This window comes from Panicum hallii, chromosome 1 (genome assembly GCF_002211085.1).
Source record: "Panicum hallii strain FIL2 chromosome 1, PHallii_v3.1, whole genome shotgun sequence".
NCBI lineage: Eukaryota > Viridiplantae > Streptophyta > Magnoliopsida > Poales > Poaceae > Panicum > Panicum hallii.
In genome coordinates this window covers 52,471,429-52,479,294 of record NC_038042.1, presented here as the reverse complement: position 1 = coordinate 52,479,294, position 7,866 = coordinate 52,471,429, and positions in this window count along the sequence as shown.

Sequence of the window (7,866 nt, the reverse complement as noted above, 5' to 3'; positions counted from 1 at the left end):
AGAAGAAGATGTTGAGCATCCTAAACTACGCCAAATCATTCAACGGGATCACCCTATTGACAACATTATTGGAAGCATCCGAAGGGGAGTAACAACAAGATCACATTTGGCAAGTTTCTGCCAACACTACTCTTTTGTGTCACCCAAGGAACCAACCAAGATTGAAGATGCTCTAAAGGATCCAGATTGGGTTTTGGCAATGCAAGAAGAGCTCAACAACTTTGAGAGAAATCAAGTGTGGAGCTTGGTAGAAAGACCCAAGACCAACATCATCGGCACCAAGTGGGTTTTCCGCAACAAGCAAGATGAGAATGGCGTGGTGACAAGGAACAAGGCAAGATTGGTAGCTCAAGGCTTCACTCAAGTTGAGGGCTTGGACTTTGACGAAACATATGCACCGGTGGCAAGGCTTGAAGCAATCCGGATACTCTTAGCCTTTGCTGCTCATCATGACTTCAAGTTATACCAAATGGATGTCAAAAGTGCATTTCTCAATGGTCCAATTCATGAATTGGTATATGTGAGGCAGCCACCAGGATTTGAAGATCCCAAGTTCCCCGACCACGTCTTCAAGCTCCATAAGGCGCTCTATGGGCTTAAGCAAGCTCCAAGAGCATGGTATGAATGCCTTAAGGATTTCTTACTCAAACAAGGCTTTGAAATAGGCAAAGCCGATCCTACACTCTTTACACATAAAGTTGGCAATGATTTATTTGTGTGCCAAATATATGTCGATGACATAATATTTGGTAGTACTAATCATGTGTATGTTGAAGAGTTTAGTAGGACCATGATAAAGAGATTTGAGATGTCTATGATGGGTGAACTCAAGTTCTTCCTTGGATTTCAAATCAAGCAATTGAAGGAAGGGACATTCGTATGCCAAACCAAGTACACCCAAGATATGTTAAAGAAATTTGACATGGTGAATGCAAAGCCAATCAAAACTCCCATGCCAAGCAATGGACATCTTGATCTTGATGAAGAAGGAGCACCCGTGGAGACCAAGGTATATCGTTCCATGATAGGCTCTTTACTTTATCTTTGTGCATCTAGGCCCGACATTATGCTTAGTGTGTGCATGTGTGCTAGATTTCAAGCTAACCCGAAAGAGTGCCATTTAACGGCTGTTAAGAGAATCTTGAGATATTTAGTGCACACTCCTAACCTTGGCTTGTGGTATCCCAAGGGCTCTAAGTTCAATCTACTTGGGTATTCGGATTCCGATTACGCCGGTTGCAAAGTAGATAGAAAAAGCACTTCGGGGACTTGTCAATTCCTTGGACGGTCCCTAGTGTCTTGGAGCTCTAAGAAGCAAAATTGTGTAGCCCTTTCCACTGCCGAGGCCGAGTATGTTGCAGCCGGTGCATGCTGTGCTCAACTACTTTGGATGAAGCAAACCTTAAAAGATTTCGGATGTCAATACTCAAAAATCCCACTCTTGTGTGACAATGAAAGTGCTATCAAACTTGCAAACAATCCTGTAGCACACTCTCGCACCAAACATATTGACATCCGTCATCACTTCTTGAGAGACCACGAACTTAAAGGAGATATCGAAATTCGCCATGTGAGCACCGAAAAACAACTAGCCGATATCTTCACTAAACCTCTTGATGAGTCAAGGTTTTGTGCTTTGCGCAGTGAGCTAAATATACTTGATTCTCGTAACGTGGTTTGAACTCCTGCACACCTTTGAGTGATCAACTAGCATGTGTAGGAAAAGAATTTTAAAATAAAACATCATATTGGGTTTCAAAACTAGTTCCAAAGTTTCTGACCATAGCTTGTATTGATTATTTGTTTCTGGTCATGAAATTTGGAAAATATAGGTCCATATCTAAGATAGGAAGAGTCACCTAGATGGTAGCTAAAACTGGTCACACTGGGCAGGTGCGGCAGTGCCGCTCCTAGTGCGGCAGTGCCGCACTTACGGTTTTCTATTAAAAATTTACCCGTGACTTATTCTCTCTGTGGGGGCCCGTTTTTATTCTTTCCTATCTACTCTGGCCCCGCAGTAACTCTTCCTCTCTCTCTCTCTTCTCCCCGTCGCCCGTGACCGTGTGCTCTCTCTCCCTCTCGCGCGCACACGGGGTGACGGCCGCCGCGCGCCCTGCCACAGCAGTGCTACGCCGCCCCTGGGTGTCCTCCTGCTCGACAGCACCCAAGGGCTAGGGTTCCTGGCCGGACCCCTTCTCTCCTTTCCTCTCCATTCCACGCGGGCAGTCAAGGTAAAACCCTAACCAAATCTGTTTGTGTCTGATCTATGCAATGAGATGTTCCTGCTCTCGGATTTCTGTTTCTAGATACAATGTGGGGTATTTAGAATTGATTTTGATGGTTTAAATTGAATCAATTTGGTGTTCCATGATTTGGAAGAAAAAGGGGGAGGGCGGCAGTGCTGCCCAAGGCAGAACATCAATGTTCTGTGTTGATTCAAACAGCAATTTACCCCTCTTTCATCCACGTCATTGATAACCAAATAGATTGGATTTACTCTTTACAAAGTCAAGTCTTTATTTCTCATGTTTATTCTCTCAAATTCGTGAGCAAACATCATAACTTTTAGACTGTGATTCAGAGATTTTGGTAAAGAAAAGATGGAACTTGGAGATGATCAGAGAGGCAAGAGAAAGCCAATTAGAAAGCAGCTTGCTCGCAGAGGCAGGGGGAGGGGATCCAGCAGCAGTGCAGCCCCTCGAGAGTCAGTTGACAGGGAAACTCATAGGCAGAACATGCATCAGGAGAATTTACAGCAGCAGATTGGGTACACCATCCCTACTGAAGGTGATCAAGGCACTCCTCTTCACCTTGCAAATGCTAACATTGGATACATGGTCTTAAGAACAGAAGAATTTAACCTCACAGCTCCAAAGAATGCAGCAAATCACCGTTTTGAAAGCTATTACAGAAAATTCAAGGAAGTGGCAGATGCTAGAGAGATCAATATTTATACAAATCCAAAGAGTCTAGTTGTTGATCATAGATTTTGGGATGGGTTCCATTCCAACTTCTATGCTTCTGTCATTTTTGACTGTAAGAAGAGTAAGATTTGCAAGATGCACTATATTGACTGGGCAGCTATGAGAGACAAAAATGAACCCGAGTTCAATGCTGCAATTAACACTTGTGAAAAATATGAGTTGACTAACATCATGGGTTTCAGGTATAATTGGAATGTGGAAATTCTTGCTCAGTTTCATTCCACATACTTTTGGAACAGAGATTCAGATGAGATCCACTGGATGACTGATGGCAGACATTACCGTGTTAGCTTTATCACTTTCTGTCAGATTCTTGGTTTTGGGCAGATGCACAGGACTTACTCCAGAATTCACCAAGATAATTCTTTCAGGATCAGTGACATTAGCCATTGTTGGAGAGACCCCAACCAGGCAGATGGCAAGAGAAGTGGTCTGAAAAGCTACTATTATGTCATGAACAACCTTCTGAGGAACACCATTGATCCTAAGGATGGAGCAGCTTCAGATATTTGTGGTTTTGTGAGGAACTTGCTTGCTCGTTTTCCTGATGGTGAGAAATTCAATGTTGGTAGGTTCATTTGGGTGCAGCTAGCTTATGCTATGGATGATGCTAGGAGGAGTCTGCCCTATGCTCCCTATCTTATGTTCATGATTGAGAGGGTCTCTGGTTATATTTTTCCTAAGGATGGTTTCCACACCGTCTATAATATTGAGAAGACCCAGTCTTATGCAGCAGCCACAGAGACAGTTGGTGGCACCTCCAGGGGTCGTGAGGACATTCCTGAGAGTTCTCACTCTAGGTCTCGCTCTAGGAGCAGTGGCAGAGGACTGAGTAGCACTGTTAAGGCTTGGATGAGAGCTATCTTTGGACATTGCTCTTATGCTTCTCAGACAGCCTATGACACCAGGATGGAGCTCAGAGAGTCAATCAGACAGACCAGAGAGCGTGCTGGGCTTGCACCATTTCCACCTGCTCCTGTCCCACCTCAGTTTGAGTTGCCTGATCTTTCTGGGACAGAGCAGAGCAGTGACTCAGGACAGCATTCCAGTGATGATGATGAGTGATTCCTCTATATTCTCTTCTCTTTTTGGTACTTGATGCCAAAGGGGGAGAAAATTAGAGGGGTCAAACCTTTTTTCGATGATGTGTCCATGCTGCAGCTGCGCTTCATGTCATAACCGATGAGAGCAGATGTTAGGTTGTGAGTTTGAGAGACGATCAAAACTCTATTTGTGTAATATTGCTACCTATTTGACTCCATCTATATCGGTTTGTGTGCTGTAGTGTACTTCATATTTATACTAGGGATATTATCTATCGTACATGTCTTGCTGTGAAATTTTCATGTTGATCTGACTGATGCAAATGAGTGCGGCAGTGCTGCACTTCTGTTCAGCAGTGCTGCACCCCATTGCAACAGCCAGATTCTGTTATGCTCTGAACTGTCACATGCATCACGTATTATTATTTTGACACAGTGTTCAGCATCCCACAGCAGGCATGGATGTAGGGGGAGCCCCCAAATCACATCTAAATATATGAACTTTGACCTTTATGTCAAAATTGGAATTCAAATCCAACTCATATATTTAGGGGGAGGCTCCTACATCCATTTCTCGAAAAAGTCTCAGTGTTAGTTTATACTTTTGTAAGCTCTAATTGGGTTGTCATCAATCACCAAAAAGGGGGAGATTGTAAGTGCAATCAAGCTCTTTGTGGGTTTTGGTGTTGATGACCACCTAATTAGGGAACTAATGAGATTCATCGAGATGATATGCAGGAAATTTAAAAAGAGGATGATGTACAGGTTGGAGGATTCCCCAAATTGATATGATGGCTATCTTGACTCATGAAGGCTTAATTTATTTTATATTTTGAATATTGAGTTTAAGGAAAGCCGTACTATAAAGAGGGATCCAAGAACTACTGTCCAACTGTTGAACCAAATGCTCAAATTCTGAAAACCACATCCTCATACTCAACCAAAACAGCCAGCAAAATTTCACATTCAGCAGAGTTGTTTTGATGGGTGCGGCAGTGCTGCACTTAATGTACCGCTGGGACCAGAGGGGTATAAATTCCCCAACGGTTACAGACCTCAAAAGAGTGCTTCCCAACGTTCATATTCGCAGAAGACAGAACCAGAGCTCTTCTCTCTCTCCTCCATTGCTCCCACCTCTTCCCCCAAGCGGATCTCCACATCCCACCACCAAATCTTGAGGGAAAAGGCAGCAAACTTCGATTGGAGAGCAGATCTACTGTTTCCCCCACTCAAAAGAGCATTTGGTTCACGTTTGGCCGGCGGATCTAGGGTCTGTTACTCTTGGAGTTCGCTCCTAGCCGGCTAGTGGTCGCCCTCGAGCTTGCCCCTTCGTGTGGCAGCCTTGGGAGGTCTGTAACTTTCCCTTGCAGCTAGTAAAATCACTCCTCATCTCAAGAGTTCACCCTCTTGACTTGAGAACGAGGAAGGGCCGACCTTTGTGGTGAAGCCCAAGCCTTTTGTGGCAGCCTCAACAACGTGGACTTAGGCCAGCCTTTGTGGCGACGCCGAACCACGGGATAAATCCTTGTCTTGCGTGCTGATTTACTTTATTGGTTAGTTTCGTTCTTGTTCAAGGTTTGAGGCCGATCTATTTATCTACTGCCGTGTTCCCTGTTCTAGTTCCATATATGTGTTGCTGACACCTGCAGGAAGCCTAGGAATTAACTCGATCTATTTTTGTTTCAGCAGTTTTTGAATTCTGTAATTTGTGTTCTGTCTGAGCACGGCAGTGCCACACTCGGCACGGCAGTGCCGCACTCTCCTCTAACAAGAATTTGGAGTTGAGTTTTTGCAGGCCTATTCACCCCCCCCCTCTAGGCCTCTTTACTGGTCCAGTGATCCTACAGTTCCGGAGAGCCAGCTCCAGTGTCAGCTGATGCTGCTACCACAGTTTCAGGGTCTCAGGTGTCTCAGCCGTCTGAGCTCACCGCACTTCTGCAGCAGCTGGTCACACAGCAGAGAGAGGACCGCCGTGCACAGGAGGAGGCCAGAAGAGCCCATGAGGCCCAGCTTGCAGAGATACAGAGAGAGGCCGCCCGAGAGCGAGCTGCTACAGAGGAGCGTTTTGTCGGCCTCATTGACAGAGTATCTCAGAGGACAGACGCTCAGTTTCAGCAGATGCAGCAGGGCATGATGGCGATGTTCGGGATGATTTCACAGTTATATTCTCACACCGGACTCGCCCCACAGCAGCCAGGACAGTCAGGCCTTCAGGGCGCTGGAGCACCACCACTTGCAGTTACACCAGCTCCAACCTCCACTGCTCCAGTTTCTTCCGCGACCCCGGAGACCATGTTCTCGTTGTCAGCACTACTTGGGTCTGCGAGTCGTCCACTCTTCTCTCCACTGCCTGCGATCTCACTCTTCCAGGAGTCACCCTCAGCAGTGTAGTCTGCCGGCCTCCCCGTCGTTCCACAGACACTACCTTCAGGGGGAGGAGGAGAGGTCTCTTTGGTTCAGCAGTCGTCACAGCCGGCAGCATCAGCACTCACTACTTCAGATGTTGACACATCTTCTGCTGAGCCGGCTACTACTTCGACGGACCTTCCTCCAGGCAGCGCCAGCACATGAGCCTCCACGACAGCTACTCCTCCAGTCAGCTCAGCGCCTGCCGGCAGTTCAGATCAGCAGCTCCCATCCGTCACCGAGGATCCACCGTCCGACGACGACGACGATGATGATGACCCGGATCGCTTCCTCGCCGTCCCTCGTCAGCCGGATCAGTAGCTCTCCTTTTTTGTGCTTTGATGCCAAAGGGGGAGAGGGAGTGAGAATCAGGGGGAGGGTAGCATTAGAGAGAGCTCGTGATCAGGACCTTGATGTTTCTTATTGATTATATTTGGTGTTAGTTCATGGATATGTACATTTGTCATTTGAGCATGCTGAGCTTTTGAGACATATCTATGGATTTCGTTTGAGCCATTGAGTTCCTTGATTCTCTTTTTTTCGAGTTTGCTTGTGTTTATTCGTACCTTATCTCTCTCGCTCTCTCGTTATTTATGTTTATGTTGTCATCAATCACCAAAAAGGGGGAGATTGTAAGCATCTAGGCCCTCAAGGTATGTTTCGGTGATTAATGACAACCATTATTGTGGCTAATGAGTTTGTGCAGATTTATAGATCATTATCGCTCATTTGGTTATATGTCAGAAGAGGCCCCTAATTTTCATTATTCAAAAAGGCGATATCGGCATTCAACTCAATAATATGTCAAGACTAAGGATCTTTCTAGTCCTAAGTGTCATAAGGTTGAGAAGGACACTTAGGTTAGTATAGGTTTTATAGTTTCGTAGTGATCGCACTATTAAGAGGGGTTTAGGATTAGTAACTTGAGCATGGACATGGTCATTTGAAAATGGATGCACACAATGGTCACTCAGGTTTCTAGAAGCTCAAATAAGTGGTTCTCAACTTATATCTCAAGAAATATTTGGATTTCATTCAAGACTCAAGTCAGAAAAGACAAAATCAGAAAAATCCTTAACACCGGTTTAACCGACGCCTCAAGTTTTCTATACGTCGGTTAAACGAGGTCAGCAGAGTCTGGACAAGTCTATACACCGGTTCAACCGACGATATTTAAATTTAACGTCGGTGCAGTTGTCCAGAAAATTGGTTTTCAGTTGATCAGTGGACAACTACACTCACCGGTTAAACCGACGCTATTTGAAATTGGACGTCGGTGCAGTTGTCCAGTGACTTGGTTTTTCAGTTGTTCAATGGATGACTACACTCACCGGTTAAACCGATGCAACGACGGTTAATCTGCCCAAGCTGTAACGGCTAGTTTTCAGAAGGGGCAGTTTACATTCACCGGTTAAACCGGCGATGGCTATTGG